Genomic DNA, 19,624 nt, shown 5'->3' with positions numbered 1-19,624 from the left:
GCAATCGTTCTACTTCCCTGCGTGCAGGACTGATATTTTTGATAAAGGACCTGTTCGTAATCAGGGGGTAAAAATCGAGCTTTCATCAACTTCTTCATCTTAAGCCATGTACATACCGGATCCTTGCCCTCACGTGCACGGGTTTGCACTTGATCCCACTATGCTGATGCGCCGCCTTTCAACTTATAAGCCACGAGTTTGACTTGCTTCTCCTCCTGGATTTTCATATAGTTAAAGAAACGTTCAACTTCACTAATCTAGTCCAGAATTCTTCAATATGAAGATGACCTTGAAAGGTGGGTAGGTCAATCTTCATACGAAGATCCTTGGAATCATCAATTTCCCACTGACCTCGATTATCTCCAAACACCTGTACGGCTAGGTGGTTACCAAAACCGACATTTTCCTCATCGGCTAGTTGCCTATTCGGTGGGTTTGGGTTGCGATTACTAGCAGGATGTCCATGATCACTGTCGTTGGGCAGCCTGCTGTTCTCGCGGTTAAGTTCTACCGTTGTCAATCTCGCCAATACTTGACGCATAGTCTCATGCATATCAAGCAAGGTTTGATTAACGTTGGTCTGGAACTTGGTAAACTCAGCCCTCAAAAGAGCTACTCCATCACGATCACCGTCGCTGGAGGCGTTGCTTCCATCTCGTGAACCGGCCATCGAAAACAAAAGCGAATCTTGGATTCGGAACCTTGCTCTGATACCAACTAACGTAGCGGAAACAATAAAGAACAGTGTTAAACCCTTGAACTCACAAAGAACACACTCACAAGAGACAAATTGAAATTATATTGATAATGATGATGTTTGTATACTTACATCTCTTGCCTTTATATAGGCAAGTCAAAAATAAAATAAAAAAAGAAAGCATGCGTGAAATAATATTAAAGAGGAAATCTGAGATTTGATGGAGTAGAATCCTCCTTAAATCTTGTAATGGAGAATAATATTTCCTATTGCTGGCAACTACACCAAATCTCCTTTTGATTTTTTCTTATTTATTTATTTTCTTCTATTCTCCTTACCCTTTCAGCCTCCCCTGATTTGCGATGATTCTTTTGACTTTTCCTTATTTATTTCCTTTTACTCTTCTTACCTTTTCAGCCTCCCTTATTTGCGATGGTCATGTATGCTCAGATAATCGTGAGCGAGCTGTTCTACATCATATACTCTAGTTACTTTTAAAACTATAAAAACAAATATAAGAAGGCATATCTTTTCTTTTTTTTGGTTAAAAAGAAGGCATATCTTATTGATTTGAAATAATTCTTACATTTCCTCGTGTCATTCAAGAGTTCTGGACACAGCATCACGTTAATCCTAGAACCAATATTTATTCCAAATACTTTGTAATTTTTGAATCCTGCTACTGTATGCATGGTGCATGATGTTGTTTACCATTGCGTGATTCTTTTGGAGTGTTATTCATCAGTGCATAAAACTGTGCATAACTCACTGTTTTGCATGAAAATTGGAGGAAATTTTTTTCCGCTTGTCCTATTTTGTAATAAACAAGATTTTAGCGACTCAAAACTTTATAAGACACTATTTTTACTAAAAACAACGTGTTCAGAAATATCAAAAACAATCTTAAACTAAATCAAATTAGATTTAGCTTACAAAAATTTAGCTTATTCTAATGTGTACGAGCAAAGTCAAAATCAACCCTTAATACAAAACCATTGCAATCACCTCGTGATCACCATCCAATATTAGTTGAATATGACAAATAATTTGATCAACACTTGTAACCTTAATCAACTTTCTTTTTGACCAAAAACAACAAAAAAGGTAAAATTAAAAAATTGCAACACACTTTGCATGAAATTTTCCAACCAAATGAGAGGAAGTCTAACATTGTACTTATGAAAGGAAATATAATTTTTTGTCCAACACTTTGCTTGGTCCGGGGTCCGACATCAACCCGACCAAATCTGCCCAAGTTGCAGCCTTAATGTCATCTTTCACTTTTTGACTTGTAATATCTCCTCGAATGGGATCAGCCAAGTTTGAGGCCCTACAAACCAGTTCTTGAGATTTTTAACAATTTTCTACCTTAACATTCTCATCTTGGTCCCTAGTTCAAAATCTTAAGCTATTTCAGAGGCTGTGTGTAAACCTGATGCTTTTTCATTTGAAGTTGTAGTTCAGTATTTATAGAAATTGATAGCTTATTCCTTCTTATTGTTGTAGCCTTGTAGGAATGGGGTGATCCTCGTAAAGAAGAGTTTTACTTCTACATGAAGTCATTCTCCCCTGTTGATAATGTGAGCATTAAGTAACTCCGTTCCTTTAATTTTGCTTTTGTGAGTTTCCTAAAAACCAGCAAGCTGATAGTGGCCAAAATTGGCACCATTTGAAGTAATTTTTTATTTCTGTAGTTTATTTGACCCTGAATCTGCTATTAGCGATTGTAAAGTGTACTCTATCTTTATTTTGTGCAGATCAAAGCACAAAATTATCCAACCATTCTTTTTAAAACTGGTTTAAATGGTAAGTTAGTTGAAAAGCTTTTGTATTTTAGTTTCTTCAATATTAGTAGAGGGTGCCCTTTCCAATATAAGATGGTGCAGAGGGAAGAATATAAATGGGGCAATATTATTCTTATTAATGTAAACATGGGGCAATATTATTGTATATTTTTAATAATTTGGCAGAAGGTTTGCTTGGTGGGCTCCATTGAACAGTGGATGCTGATTCGCAATGTGACTTGCATTGTGAATAGATTGGAGGATGGACCATTTTGTTCTCATGTCTGATGCAAAATTCCTTCTCATAGTTTTCATTCTAATATCTTTTATGTTGCAACAGATTCACGTGTTCTGTATTCAGAACCTGCTAAGTTTGTAGCAAAGTTGTGAGAGATGAAACTTGATGATAATGTGCTGTTGTTCAAGTGTGAATTCAGTGCTGGGCACTTTTCAAAGTCAGGAAGGTAATATTTTGACTTTATTTATTTATTTTTTCTTTCTGGTTAAGCCCTTACCTTAAGCCATTCACTTTTCATCTTTCTGCATTTAGGGGTTAAAAACTTAAAATTTTCCAAAAGGTGTAGTGATCACAGGGTTAGAAGGTAAAACTGATTATAGACCTAATTCTTGTTGGGATCTATAGGTTTTAGGCAAGACCGGTTTTTGAAGTGAACTTATAGGGTAGAGCAGAATGAAGAGGCAAGAGAGAATGGTTATATAGTTCTATCAAGGTTGAGAAAATGAACATGAGCTTGAATGGTGGCTTGAACTGTACTATCATACCTTGCATTAATGTTTATTCCATTCTCATGGATAAGAAATCCTAAAATTATTTAGCTGTTCAAATTCAACAAGTTGAAAATTCATTTATCAAATAAACCCAACTTTTGGAGGCAGTCTCAGTTAGGTACTCTTTGGGTATTGGGCCTTGCTTTTTCATGTCATTGAATACGCAGAAGGCAAATAAAAAGCTTATTGGTCAATATGTGTATATATAGAACCGAGACAAATTTTATAGTGAAGTTGTTTTACGAACAGAAAATTGTTCACTATTTACAGCTAGTCATGAAAATTTGTCACTTTTTAGCGCAAAGTTCTCATTATGAATCAACCTTTTGATGAATCCCGTAGCAGTCAAGAAATATATATATATGCAATTCCATTTAGATGACTTAGGTAGCAAAAGGAAGATAAAACGAGAAAGAAAGGAAAAAAAAAAAAAAAATTGAGGCAGCCAGATCATTTATCTAAGTATCTAACCATAGTACATTGTGTTTAATAATAAAAATAATGGGAGAAAAGAAAAAGTCTGTATATTTGTTTGCGAATTATTGATTGTTTTTGCTTTTATTGTTTAGTTTTTCTTCTTGCCCATCCTTATTGGCTTGGATTCTTGTGCCCATTCTCTCTATTAACATGAGTAACTATATATTTTTTCTCACAGCTTTGACCAAATTTTAATCATTTCTTTCAATCCTGTTTTCTTTTTCTATTACATGGGATCTATATATGTGTGTATGTACATATAAAAGGGAGACATGTTCTATAGTGGAGTTGTTTTACTATTTGCACTTTGCTGGTAGTCCTTAATAATTTGTCACTTAGCGTATTATTTGCTTTACAAACCACCCTTTTGATGAATCCCGTAGTAGTCAAGAAACATATGCACGCATTTCCTTTTAGATCATTTGAGTAAGGAAAATAGGGTGGAGGGGAATAAAAATGGAAAAGGAAGGCTTAAGACAGCCATATTATTTATCCATAACCATACTACAATGTATTTAATGATTACAACATAACAAAAAATAAATAAATTTGTGGACTGTGTTTGTGATTTAGTGTTTATTTTTGCTTTGGTTTTTTAGTTTCCTTCTTGTACATCCTAATTGGTTTGGATTCTTTCTTGTGCCCATTCTTTCTCTATTAAAGGAAGCAACTATATATTTTTCTGGACGGCTTCAACTAATTCTTATTCTTTTTCTTTAAATTTTTATTTATTTATTTATTGTACTATTAATTTTTTTTGTTAAGAACCAATATTTGCTTTGTGTAAAAGTAAATGCTGTAAATAATGTCGAAGGTTATGTCCATTACCCTACATAGCCTGTCCCTCCTAGCATCATTGATTAACAGGGTCGCATTGGGTGAAGCCGGTGAGGGACATTGGTAAATGGCCTTTGGACCCGTTTTGAACTCTACCAATTTCTATTCCAAACCATAAATCTCCACTATTAAGTCCTCCTATTTGGGCTTTTTAGAATGTTCTGTTGTAGATGAACCGAAGAGGGAAAAGGCTTTAGTTCTGGCATTTTCTGTTACGAATCCTGTGTGTGATTAATATGTGAGTTTTTTGCTGGTTGCAGGTTTGAGAAGCTCCAAGAAGAAGCCTTCAATCATGTTTTTATACTGAAGGCTTTAAACATGGTTCCTGCCGCCGGCTCTGCGCAGGACTGATAAGGTTTGGCATTTAGTACTAATAATTTTGTGGGCTCTGGAAATTTTATCTTTCAGCGGGACTGCATGGTTTTAACCAATCACAACTCGACATGTAAACAAATTTGTAATCCCAAATCATATAATATATTTTGGCATGCATGACTTTTCACCACCACTAGCTATTAGTTTACATTTGTCTTTTATTCATGTGGAGGGATTGTTAAAAATTTCATGAGTAATACTAAAAAATAAATATTAAATTTATTAATTATTAATTTCATTCAATTGTAGCTGTTATAATTTTCTGAGACTTCTTGTCATCCCGTCTTACGCTTTCTACTTGTGGTGAAATTTAAATGTAAATGGCGTCAGTGTTGGAATTTGCAAAATACATGACCAAATCATCTCTGGTAATTCTTTTATTTGCTATGGGATTATATGTTGTCATTAACTTTTTGAGCTTGGATAATATATATTTCAAAATTATTTCCGGTATTGTATGAACACCACCACCACATGACCACAACCCACGTGAAACGGGTCTCAAAGAAAATTTACTTTAGGTGAAAATAATAATTTTCCAGTGAATTTGATAATTTCCAATTATAGGAAAAAAAAATTACCACTACATAGTAAAACTGTAAAAGTAAGATTAATCAAAATGCAGGCCAAAGCCCAATTATCGGGTAAAAAAAAACGAAGGTAAAAGGAAAAAATATTTAAACTGAGCCGTCATGTATTGGGCCAATCAGCGCACCAGACCAACGTGCTTGCTTATTGGTTGGGCCTGGCCCGAATAACACTAACAAGATTTCCCATAAAAATTAACATTCCGTTAATAGGATAAAAGAGTTAATAATGGCATGAATAACACTAACAAGATTACCCATAAAAATTAATAGGGTTAATTCCACCTACATTCCTTAGGCCCTGTTTGGGGCATGCTCCATCTTGTTCTATGCGCTTCCCTACAGTGTAAATGGGCACTATTGAGCAAACTTGGTTGTTTGGTATGGGCTGTATTGTGTCCAACAGTTGTAGAACAAATTCAGTTTTTGGGCCAATTTCCGGAACAAAAAAATCATGTTCCAAAGTGTTCCCAAATTGTGCAAGGCCTACTTTTCATTGTAGAATGGAGAACAATAGCCCATCCGGTTGGAACACTGAAAACACTTTATACTTGTTCAGTCTATCTTGTTCTAGGGTTCTCTCTACGACTGAGGTGATTCACAGTGTACCCTTGGGAGGTACTGAAGCTTTCCGAGATCTTGGGTTGAAATCGACACCATTGATGTAAATACGAAGCTTCTCGGCAACGTCTTCTTCTCACCGATGAGTTCCCAAAATGCGTCTTCTTCATAAATGGAGTCATTGTGTTCTGTCTAAATTTAGTCACATGTATAATCAAGATCGGGCTTGTCGGTGTTCCACTGTGTATGCAGATCTGAAGATAAAATTCCCCTTTGTGACCTCTGCATTTTCCGGCGAACCTAACCTCACACCGCTGCTCACTGCACTCTCAGATTCTCGGTCTATTTACCTTCATCGTCGACACCAAGTGAGTTAATTTTTTGTTTGCTTGAAAAAAAGAATTAATTATGAAGACCTTGTTGCCTGATTTGTTGAGGAATGCACAATTGTATCTCTGTATTTATGGTGTACTATGGCTTCGCTAGACCTTAATGCTTGTATCTCTTTACTTTGTTTGCTTGTTGCCTGATTTGTTGACGATTTTGTGGTGGAATGTTCAAAAAATTGCCAGTGGACTGTTGAAGGAACAGATTATAAAAATCTTTGAGTTGTTTTTTGTAATTTCTCTATTTATTTATTTATTTATTTCAATCCATGAGATTTTTCTTTGACTGAATATGTAAACATAGGACTGAGAAATATCATGCGTTCAAACCGGTTGGACCATGTCTATATGACAAGTCATGGGTTGCTTTGACTGATAACATATTTTAGTCTGGAATGCATATTATATAATTAATTATATATAGGCACAGATTGATACCTGTTTTGAATTTACTTGAATACTTCATAAAAAAAAATTGTTGTCTTCCAGTGATTATATCACGTTAATCAGGCGACCTCATGCTCTTCTTTACTTGAATTGAGCCACACATATTCCTCTCTCTATATATCTATATATCATTCAACAAAACAAGTGTGAAATGACTAATGAGTGTGTTCAATTGTGTCATTATTTTAGTAAGAAGAATTTACTGACTGACAATAAAAGATGAGATGTTATCATGGACCAACCTCGCAAAAATAAAAAAAATTACCATTCTTAATTAGTGGACATAACACATATGATTAATGATTGTAAAACTTTTGATGAGGTCATAAAGACAAAACTATAGAAGACCTGGGGAAAAAGAAATGTTTGATTAAAAATAAGGAATGAATTGAAATAAGGAGTATGAAAAACATGATTCGTAGATCTAACCCCTTGTATAATATTTTTGGATTCTATCTTATACATTTTAACAATGAAAGATCAATTTTTTTTTTTTTTTGCTTTTGGAGTAGTTGTATAACTTGAGGTTCGAGTCTCGGCCTAGACAAAAAGGCATATATGTTTGCTTTAATGTTGAGATAAATATGAAAGAAAAATGGTATATCCGATGACATCATTCCCAACTTACGTGAGTATAATAGGATGTGTCTAATTATAGGACTATGTAAGTATCACAACTCAAATTGTTTTTTCATTTAATGGCGTGATGATAATTGTGTAGTTAAGACGATGTTATTGGCTAAGATTACAGTTGTTAATGACCCTTTTAACACATTTTTATTAAAACTATGTAATTAGATGGATATCAATGCTAACAATGTGATGGACTCAGAAATAGAGGACCTTACAGAGAATACCGATGATGGAAAACTAGTATGGGATGATTCCCATCTTGAAGCTTTCATCATCTGTATGGAGGAAGAAGTCTATGCCGGTAATCGGAATAACACAATTTTTACTCCAAATGATTGGAAAAATATACAGAAAGGCATGACTAGCCGTACAGGCAAGAACTATGAACTGAAACAACTTAAGAGCAAATTCAACCACCTGAGGGTAGACTACAGAGCCTTTATGAGTTTGTTAGGAGAAACAGGCGTGGGATACAATGCTGAGACGGGCATGGTTATAGTTGAAAATGAAATATGGACTAGATTGATCAAGGTTAGTTTTTTAAATAAATTTATGTTGATTTTACAAAAAATTATACTTCAATTAATATTAATAGTAATTTAATAATTTGTAGGTGAATTCCCAATATGGTAAGTATTGAAAGAAGCCATGCAATCATTTTGATAAGCTCACAACCGTATTTGGAGGCACACACGCTACAGGTGCACATGTCCATACTTCCTACAGTCCACCCATTCTCAACCAAACCCTCGCACACCATGAAGGCACACATACCTCATTTGACCTTAATGATGATTTTGCTGAGTTAGGCGGTCATGAGTTCAGTCCTTCTCCTGACCCTCGTGGTAAGAAACCAAGGAGAGAGAGTTTTGCCTCCACAATGGATCGTGTCATGGAGAAAATGATTGAGGCTAGTAGAGAGAAAACAGATCGAATTGAAAGGGCCATAGTCGCTTCTTCATCATCTAATATGAAAACAGGGCAGGAAGCTGGGCAGGTTGAAGTAAATTCTCCGGATAAGACAAAGGGTGATTTTAAATTATGTTGTTACATTCTGAATAAGTTGGAGAGCGTTGATATGAAACAATATGCTAAGGTCACCCAGATGTTACGTAATGATGAACTTTGGAGGGATTTCTTTCTTAATGACCTTCCGGATGAAAAGAGGGTTGGTTGGATCAATGAAATTTGACTTAGCATGTTGGTTTTATTATGAATTTGGATGACTGTATTACTACGTATTATGACTTTCTGTGTGTCGCTTTTATTTGTTATTATCTTTTGCTATGACTTTGGGTGATTGTAATATTAAGTACACTCGTTGGTATGTTATTTGGTTTCAGTATAATGACAATATAACTATTTCGTTTGTTTTGATTTTAGTTGTTGCCTTGCCCTAATAATTTTTATTTTGTTTAACAAAGCTTGAGATTATTGTAATTTATAATGTTTGTTAAATGTTGTACTATACAGATGGATATTAGGACAATAATTGACTTGTATGATGATGGTGATGAGGAAAATGAATGTGTCATCATAATGGCATGTATGTTGGACTATTATAAGAAACATTACGAGAAACAACCTTGTAGGAATTCTCTTTTAACCGGGGAAGCATATATAATGGAGATATTGCATGGACATGAAAATAGATGTTTTGAAAATTTCAGGATGTCCATCCCTATTTTTTTGAAGTTGTGTGGGGAGCTTAAGTCATTAGGGTTGAAAGACTCAACAGGTGTAAGTGTTTATGAACAAGTTGGCATATTCTTGCTTACTTTAGCTCATAATGAAAGGAATCGTGTGGTCGCAGAAAGATTTCAACACTCTACGTATACAATTTCAAAATACTTCCATGCGGTTTTACAAAAAATCTGTGATTTAGGGAAACAGATTATTGTCGCCCTAGATTTTACCGAAGTTCCTAACCATATAAGGAAGTCAAAAAAATACCACCCTTTTTTTAAGGGTTGCGTTGGGGCAATTGATGGAACTCATGTCCATGCGAACGTGCCTGTGGACCAACAAATACCATTTCGTAGTAGGAAGGGGGATACCACACAAAATGTAATGGTTGTTTGTGATTTTGATATGATGTTCATGTACGTCGTAGCTGGATGGGAGGGGTCTGCTAATGATTCTAAGATACTGAATGAGACAATTAATAATGAGGATTTGCATTTCCCAATACCTCTAGAAGGTAAATGTCATTTATCTAATAATTTTGCAATACTTATTTTAAATATCATGGTTCCCAAACGTGTCTTATAGTTTGTAAAATGGCAGGGAAATATTATTTGGTTGACTCCGGGTATGCCAACCAACGGGTTTTTTGGCTCCCTACAGGGGCCAACGGTACCACTTCCAAGAGTACCGTAGAGCTCATTGGCAGCCGCAAGGTAGAGAGAAAATTTATAATCACAGGCACTCGTCATTACGAAATATAATTGAGCGTTGTTTTGGGATGCTTAAAATGAGATTCCCCATCTTGAAGCAAATGCCCCCTTATAAGTTTGAAGCTCAAGTTGCTATTGTTTTAGCTTGCTGCACACTTCATAACTTTATAAGAAAGGAGGCGCATGTGGATCCAATATTTAATGATGCAACTATGGAGGCAATGATGGATGAAAGTTTTGGAGATGATGAAGTTGATGTTCAACCTAATGTGTCGCAGTCTCGCTCGTGACCAATGGATATTGTACGCGATTATATTGCCGATACTATATGGCATGCAAGTCATCACCCTTGAAATAGGATTTACATGTTTACCATGTTTGGATAACTGTAATAATTACTTTATACTTGTTCCATTTGTTAGTATTTGCATAACTGTAACAATTACTTTATTGTTTTTCTTTTTTACAATCAGGATAACTGTAATAACTATTTTGATTAACTTTATCTTTTTTTATTAACTTCTTTGGATCAGTCTTATAGTTTGCATATGCAGTCATGTATAAGATAAAGGGTGATGGGCCACCTTGTGCATGTGGGAGGGGTCGCATGATTCTTTATACGGTTGGAAAATCTAAGAATTATGGACGATCATTCTATAGATATCCAGCTTGGGAGGTATACAATTTTCTTTGCATTAATAAGAATATTTTAAATACATCTTAGTGTTACAGGTGCATTTTGATAATGTACAACTCTTTTTTCTAATTTAGTCACAAGATCGTGCATTTATATGGTTGGATGACATGCACCAACGTCTGTAAGTGGGCGGTCATGTGCAAGAAGAATTGGAGGATGTAGTTGCTGTTATGCAAGCTCAACAAAATCGGCAAAACTACATTATCTAAGAATGTTGTTGTTGTCTTACTATAACTATATTTTTGTTGATTTTGCTCATGTTGTTGTTGTTTATTATTGCCGCTGTTGAGAAATGATGTTGTATTGAAAGTTTAATTTTATTTCATGAACTTTTATTGTGACTGTTGGCGAATGCTGTAATATTTTTTATACTCATGTATGTAATATATTAAAATTCATGAAACTATGATCTTTTGAAACTTTATTTCAATTCCATATTTGGAATTTTTTAATTTATTTATATGGTTATTATAATAAATTAATATAAATGGAGGAACAATATGTCCGGCATAATACAATTATTTTTTGTAACTTTATACAATAACGTTAGAAAAAATGTATTGAAAAAAAATATTATTTAAAAACATTTTTAATCCAACATATTTAATTATTTTATTTATCAAATTAATTTTGGTTACACTTTGGAAAACCAAACATGTTTTGTTCTCATATTTCTTAGAACAAGATACATTACCAAACATGTTCTACATATTTTTGTTTCATGATTCGGTAGAGCAAACTTGGAACACCAAACATGTTTTGTTCTCATTCCAGAACATCACACTACAAAACACTTGTTCTGTTCTAGGCTAGAGCAGTATACACTACATCACACTACACTTCCCAAACGGGGCCTTAACATTTGCTTATATTTCACGTAGACCCCCTCTACGTTTTATAATTTCAGCTACATCCCCTGTTATTAACCACAGTTTAGTTTTCTAACAGAAATGTGTGATTTTACTTTTTTGCCCATAAATTATATATTAAAATTTATAACTTAAATAAAAAGACTTAAACGCCCTCTATCTCTCTCTACACAGAGACACATTATGTAAATGTTGGTGACCATGTCAGACGACGGAGATCCCTTCACCTTTGTAACTTGTTGAAGATTGCTTCACCCAAGTCGGATGGCAATCCCAAGTCCGGTGAAGTTCATTTCAGTTAGCCGAAGCTCACAACGGAAGACAGCGGCTATGATAAGAATCCGTGTCGTCCATGGTTGCACATCGTCGATCTGAAAACCGATAAAATGTCTCCACAGGAAATTTTCAATCCAAGCTAACATTTCCTTAAATTTAGTAAAAATCAAAATCTATAAGCTCTTATCATCCCCAATATCCAGCCATCGCCATCTTCAACAGCTCGACCACAATCCATCGATGAAGTTGAGTAACCCGGACAATGTAATCTTATCATCCTGAGTTCCATCCCCAAAATCTCGATAATGCAACCCAACATTGCAGTCAATGTCTTCGATTACCAGTATGGACCGGTTTGTCGTGCCGATCAACAGCCTCCTCAGATCTGAATTGCACTGAACCTCTCTCAAGTCCAAGTCATATATATCAAACTTCAAGTAATTAGCCATGGCTACAACCAAACTCGACTTCCCTGTACCGAGTGGTCCATACAACAAATACCCACGCTTCCAAGCCCTCCCAACTCTTCTGTAATACTCCTTCCCATTTATGACCTCTCAAGATCTTCAATCAGCTCCTTCTTCGTCTCCGTATCCATCGTCATTGTATCGAATGTTGCCGGATGATTGAGAAGCACCGAACCCCAATAGTCTGTACTATTGTAGTCACTGTGTGAAACTTCACATCTTTTCTCTCTTCTTTTATTGCCTTGGCTCAGCCGGATCCGTCTCGCCGAACTCAGTTTCGCCGCTGCCGGACATCACAGCCTCGAACTTAGTTTTCGCCGGCGCCATCAACATCCTCACAGTAAGCCATCTCCCTATTCACTGGTGCCGCCATCAACATCCTCACAACCCGTCATCTTCAACAGCCGGATCAGACCCAGCCATCTCCCTCTTCATCGGCGCCGCCATGAACATCCTCACAGCCCATCATCTTCAACAGTCGGATCGGACCCAGCCATCTCCTTCTTCGCCGGCGCCGCCGTCAACATCCTCACAGCCCGTCATCTTCAACAACCGGATAGGACCCAACCATCTCCCTCTTCGCCGGCGCCATTAACATCTTCACAAACCGCCAACTCCTCCCTGCTTTTGCCAAATTCGCCTCCACCGGATCGGCTCTACAACAGCCGCCACCTTTATCTTCAAGCTTGTGCACCTCATGGCCAAGAGTTATCCATTTGTTGAAACTTGAAAACTCTTGGCTATAACGAGCAGAACTATCTTGGTTTGGGTTATCACCGACAGTCACGCGCCGCCATCGGGTCCGATCTTGTTGCTGCCGATACAACTTCCTCACAAGATTTAGATTTTGGGTTAAAGACTTAGATACCTCCTTCAACTTCATCAATTTTCATTATGCTCTCCCAAATTTATTATTATTTTTTTTTTCTCAATTGGATCTTGGGTCTGCTAGTGATGTTGTTTACAAAGGGTGATTGTGGATGGTGGTACTGAAGGTTTGGATGCAGAAGAATCGAAGATGGGTGTAGGCTGAGATCAATTAAAGGTAATTTTATAAATTTGCATTGGTCAATAAGGTTAAAAATGTCATTTTAAGTATTGGAAGGGTAAAATTGACCTTCTACTGATTTGTTCATGCTAACACCGTCAGTTACTTAACAACAGGGAGTAAGTTGCTACATAAATTAAAATCTCAAGGGAGGTAGGTGGAATTATGAAACGTAGAGGGGGTGTAAATGAAATATAAACAAACGTTAGGGAGTGTAGGTGTAATTAACCCAAATTAATATTATGTTAATAGGATAAAAGAGTTAATATTCTCTTTTATATTATGTTATTCTCTTTTATATTATGTTAATAAGATAAAAGAGTAATCATATACTAACAAGATTCCTCATAAAAATTGACAATAGAAATAATTAAATCTTGGAACACGTAACTATACGTATCCAATAACCAAGCCTAGTCGTTGCAACTGCGATATATTGGAATTGTTCGTCCCTCTCATAAAGCAATATAAAATAGAATTTTAGTAAACACAATTCTAAATAGAATATAAAATAATAATAATAATAATACATAATTAATAATCACTATTAAAATCATAAATTTTGGTTTTTAATAGATTTATAGATATAAAATAATTCAAATTAAGGCAACTAATTGAAAAAATGTAATCGGTTTCATAAACTGGTTATACGTGAAAAATAATTTATTATTCACATTATATGTTCATTTTTATATAAGGTCATCAAGTAATCTTGCATGATTTTTTAAGTATGTACGGTATATAACATTATGGATGTAAAAAATTGTGATATATATATATATATATATCTGTTACTGTATTTTACTTAAAAATAAGATTTTAGAGGATGTGAGGACGATTTTGATCCATTAAAGTTGGAAGTTTGGAACTTGCATTGGTCCTATCTTCACCCACATCACCTGTTTAATAAACATTTTATTTTAAAAAAATACAACAAAAAGGATGTAAAGCTTATAAGATTATCGAGTTGGTTTTTTTATTTATGAAATAGCATTTTAATCTTCAGTATTAACTCGAAAGTAATTTTGCAAAATTTTAGAAAAGTGTTTATATGCATATTTTTCTCTCTAAATTCAAATAAACAATTTTTTTTTTTTTTTAAATTTTTTTTTAAGGAATGAATGTTCATGGGGAACTCAAGAAACCAATGTGTTTGAATTTTGACAATATGTTAAAAAAATCACAGAACATGTAATGAAACAAAACTCATGGGCGGGCCCGTTCACCAGGAAGTGTTTCTTGCTTTTGCTTCCCCCGGAAGCAAAATTATAATTTTAATTTCTTGAAGCTAAAACATAAAGTTAAATTATGTTCATAATGCTTCATATTTAATGAAATAAACCAAAAATTATATCACTAATTATATAATGTGCATTCAACAAAGAGCACAAGTGGATTAAAGGTTTAAAATCAAACAAACAATAATAATTTATGAAATAAACCAAAAATTACAATCTCATGTCGATAGCATGGATGAGAGATCTATAAGTTCAAATTTTATTATTCAAAAAAGAAAAAATATATATATTTTTACTAAATTTATCGGGACAGATTGTCTATATATATATATATGGAGTAAGTGTAGAAAAATATCCTAAAATATACTTTTAGTAGTACTTTTATCCCTATTTAAAAAAGTGTGCAATAAACACCCTTAATTTTTTAATATTGTGCAAAATTATCCTTTTGTCAAAAATCTGTCTTAAATTAGTTCTCTAATACCCATTTTGCTCTTTTTATTCTTCCCAAAATGCTCCTGCAATCACCCTCTTCACTACAATCATTCTTTGCCGTCCGTGCTCGCCGTTTCCACCACTTATCCATCCGCTTCAAGCATCAATGACATAGGGTAGGCTGGTAGGGGGAGCCCAAATATCTTGACTTTTTTATTTGCTCGGTGGTAAGCCAAACCAAAGGCTGCCTTCCACTCCTAATATCTTCTTCTATTTTCTCGGTTCACCAGTACCCCATATGAAATCTCGGTTCTCAACGCTCCAAGCCAAAGGTGAATTCAATATGGAATCGGGGTGAAAAAAGTTGGATTTACACCATAAAATCAAAATCTCCTGTCATGCTCGCAAAGGCAATGAACCTATCGCGATTGGAACGAGAATTTCCCGTCGAAGTTCATCAGAGAAATTGAGCATTCTTGGTGACTTCTAAGCTACGAATCAGTCCACTGCGTTATCCTTTCAGTGACATAATAGACCGACGAGCATGAATCGGTCGGATGGTTTTACTAGTTTTGACCCAAGCGGGTCTGTAGAACCGATGCAAGGAGGTGCTCGGCGCTGATGGATCTGGCAAGGACGGATCCGGCGGGCGGTGGTGACAAGGACGATTCGCGGTAGAGAGCGCGGAACGGCAGCCGGCGAGTAAGGGAGGGCTCGGCGGTGAGAGGAACGGTAGGCAAGGAATAACTGAATCGGCCGTGAGCTTGATGGGTCCGGTGAGGGATGTGATTTCCGACAGCAATGGTCGAACCGACGGACAGAGACTTGTAAAAAAATCGCGAGTTCGGTGGTGGTTGATTTGCAGATCTTCGGACCGGGCATTTGGGTTGATGGCGGTGATGGGTGGTGATGGTTTGGGTTTTATTTATTTTTTTTTTTTCTGGAAAGTCTGTAATATATATAAGAATTGGCTCATATCAAGAAATTCAACCAAAATTTTCCTTTTATGCTTTATAAATTGCTTTCAGAAGCGCGGATAAAATATAATCATAACCAAAAATAAATTGAGAAAGATATTAATTTTATGAGTTCGAATACCTTTTTAATTAGAAAAAGGTGAAATAATATGTGGCCGTCAAGGCTAAACTGCAACACTAGACGGCGGCGATTTAGCACGAGCAATTGGGCTTTCTTTTTCAAGTAACAGATATTGAAAACTATAAAGCAAATATAATGTGTATATGATTTTGCAGAGAAGAGAAAATGGGTTAACAGTGGGTCTTTGTGGTTGTTAGGTCAGGAAGAATAGTGTCATTTTTGGTCTTTTTACAAAAAAAATTTATTTTTATATATTTTATAAAATTATTAAATAAGGGTAATATGGTCAATTTAAATTTTAGGGTTAATTACAATAACATCCCCCGAAGTTTATCTTATTTACAGTCATAAACAAGTTGACGCATTTTTGAACAATGACACCCCTCAGGTTTAATAAAATTAACAAAGACACCCCTAATAGTCACTACACATGGCGAATTGACATTGCTACCTTTGACCTATTTGAAATATGGAATTAATTATTTTTTAATCTTTAAAATTTATTTTTCTTAGACCAAACTACCCTTTTAAATAGTTCAAATTATACTCACCCTTCCTTCTTGCACCACTGCCTCATCCGCGCCGCCACATTACCAGGTCCAAAGATCAAACAGAGACACAACAGAACCCTTTATCTTGATTCTCTTTGGCAACATGAGACCCATATAGAGAACCAAGTCAGCCAAAGCCGTTATTGAAGATCAATCGGACTAGCTGTAGTCTTAATTGTCGCCGGAAAGAAGCCTGATCGAATTGAGGATTGATCGGAGCTGAAGTTTCCATTGTTACAGGACTGAAGATCTATTTAATTTGATGAGAGCATAGAGCTACAGTGACCTCAACCATGGGTTCTAAAAAACCCAATAACTTTAGTGATTGTCCACATAGCGCGGTGAGAGCTTTAGAACACATCTGGGTTCGGTGAAGACAAATCCAACTGGTGACAACCGCAACATAGATTTGAGAGTTGCTGCTAAATTGATATATATATATAACTGTGAGAGACCAGAAAGCTCATCAATGTGTCGCCGGTGTGAGCCCAGAAACTTCAGCAATTTATTAACCAGTGAGAACAGTTTCGGCAAAACCCAACAGCTACCATTGAATCCAGTGAAAGATTCAAATAACAATTACAAAATTATGTGGCATACACAATGTTGCACTTGGAACCAATGATGGATCTGTACTCGTTGACGGTTAAGAATTTGTAGATGGTGATGGCAGTGGCAGGCGGCGAACTGGGCAACTGGGAGTGCTGTTGGTTGCGGCGGTCTCACCAATTAATCACGTGGTAATGATAGGAGAATTTTTTCCTAGATATTGTGGTGGTGGCTATGATAAGTAGTGGTGGTAAAAGGTGATGTAATCCGACGAGATGGTAGCCATGGGTTGGGTGAGAGAGATGGTGGCTGTGATTATGGTTAAAGACAGATGGTGGCGACAGAGAGAGTGGAAGAGAATGGGTGGACGACTGGGCTTGAAAACCCTAATAAGTGTGGACAATGTTGTTATTTTACAAGTTGAGATATATATATATATATATATATATTATTAAAATGAATTATATATTAAAAGGCAATATCGTATTTTCCAACCTTTTAAGGACTTGTTTGGTTGAAAATTTTGACAGGGGGTGTCATTATTAAAAAAAATGCTAACTTGTATATGATTGTCATTATGACAAACCTCAGGGGGTGTCATTGTAATTAACCCTAAATTTTAAATGTGTCAGGGGACTTAATTGCATCAAATTGAAACTTGAGGGTGTTTTTTGCACGCGAGGGGTGTGATATACACCGTAAGTATACTTCAGGGGTATTTTCTGCACTTAACCCATATATATATATAGGGTAATTTATACAAACCTCCCCTATGGTTTGCCATAATTACAGGGACATCCCCTCCTGTTTGGGAATTTACTTGGACCTCCCTTACTTTTGAAAATATCCTACACGGACCTCTCTTCTGTTAGAGTCAACGGCAGTCAACGACGAAAATTAATGACATCAGCTACTATTTTTACCAAAATCCCTAAAGTACACTTGGCTATATAATTTCATAGTATAAAAGATAGATATATATTGTTGACCTTAATGATTTCATCTAAGAACAATCTAAAAGTTTTGATGATAACAAACCATTAATGGTGTTTAAGGACTAATGTTTATATTGAGTGTTATAGATTATTCACATTCAAAGGATGACCTCAATGAAGATCATAAAGTCAATTCCAAGTATTCCATTACTCAAGATCACATCTATGGAAAGCAAATGAGACAAAAGGAACATGGAGTTGTAAGGAACCAAATGCAAAGTTGTGATACCCCTCGGATCTGAGACACGGGTTGATCAGGTCCAGGCCCAAACCCGAGGGATATCAAACAATTAATATGTTAAAACGAACACGGAATACAAAGTGATTAAAGAAATAATATAATGAGCTAAAAGAAACTAAAATAAAATTCTTTAAAATAAATATTTAAATCCCAATAATCCAAAAACCTCCAATAGTTTAAACAACTCGGGAATCCATCTCTAGTGGACCCCTAATAATAATCCAAAATGAAATAACGATAACTGAAAGAACATCCAAAAATAAACTACGAAGAGAGTCATACGTCGTCGGAAGAGTGAGTAGTAGTCTCTGCTCAGCACGATCAGGTCTAAGTCTGGAATTGTTGCGTACCTGAAAAATAGAAGTAGGTCAGGCCCACGAACAAGTTCTAACCTACTACAATCCAAACAGAAACTCGATACGCATATACATCCTAAGCAGTTCAACAATAGCTAATAGTCCTTACATAAGTATATTCATACTACAAAACTCTCACTGGACTACGGAGAGGGTCTCAACCTAAATAGAAGGCAACATGCGAAAATGCACCCAAAGGTGGGCATGAGTACCTAGACCTAACAAGGTATACCTCAACCTCTCATATCCAGTTACGCATCCTATTGCATATACGCTACCTAACCAACGACTCTGAGACTCAAGCTCAGACTGCAGTACCATAATATATATATTTAAAGTCCGTCCCATCCATACAAAGTCCAGTTAGTCATTCAGCTTGTACAGCTTCTTTGACTTAACATAACTTACGAGTAATCCGAGTAGTCATTCAGCTTATGCAGCTTATTTGACTCAATTATAAGTAGGATTTATGTTAATATCCATTCCCTTATTCCGTGTAGGTAGGATTTAGTATTTTGAAACTAATCCAAACATAGGCATGCCACCGTCCCATACCGGTGCATGTAATCCAACATCCACAGTTGACAACACAGGTAATAATTGTAATTACCAACTGTTCCAAACTATTCTGCAGTTGATAACATTAACAATGAAAATATTTATCAACCTGTCCATAACACAGGCAACCAGAATTCATTACAGGTATACAAAATATATATAACATGTTGGTCAGCCCTACTGATACATGGTTCTTCAATAATTTTAAATTATAGAGAATAGATATAATCCATCCTATGTTCCACTATGAGCATAAAATTTACAATATCAAATTTAA

At 35.6% G+C, this 19,624-nt stretch overlaps 1 non-coding gene and 1 pseudogene across 1 annotated transcript; one reads left to right on the top strand and one right to left on the bottom strand.

The window, feature by feature from the left end:
* The window catches only part of LOC132278174 (uncharacterized), a 38,152-nt pseudogene extending 33,217 nt beyond the window's left edge, over positions 1–4,935 (top strand).
* An 11,032-nt stretch (positions 4,936–15,967) lies between these two features.
* On the bottom strand, positions 15,968–16,055 carry LOC132280659 (small nucleolar RNA U36a). Its single transcript, XR_009471663.1, has one exon. It is a non-coding gene; the product is annotated as a small nucleolar RNA U36a (small nucleolar RNA).
* Between the last annotated feature and the right edge of the window lie 3,569 nt (positions 16,056–19,624).

This window comes from Cornus florida, unplaced genomic scaffold (genome assembly GCF_030987335.1).
Source record: "Cornus florida cultivar Cherokee Brave unplaced genomic scaffold, ASM3098733v1 CherokeeBrave_3.0.0_Hap2_Chr10, whole genome shotgun sequence".
In the NCBI taxonomy this organism is placed as follows: Eukaryota; Viridiplantae; Streptophyta; class Magnoliopsida; order Cornales; family Cornaceae; genus Cornus; species Cornus florida.
Note: the sequence above shows the minus strand (reverse complement) of the source record. Positions and strands in the feature narration are given on the sequence as shown.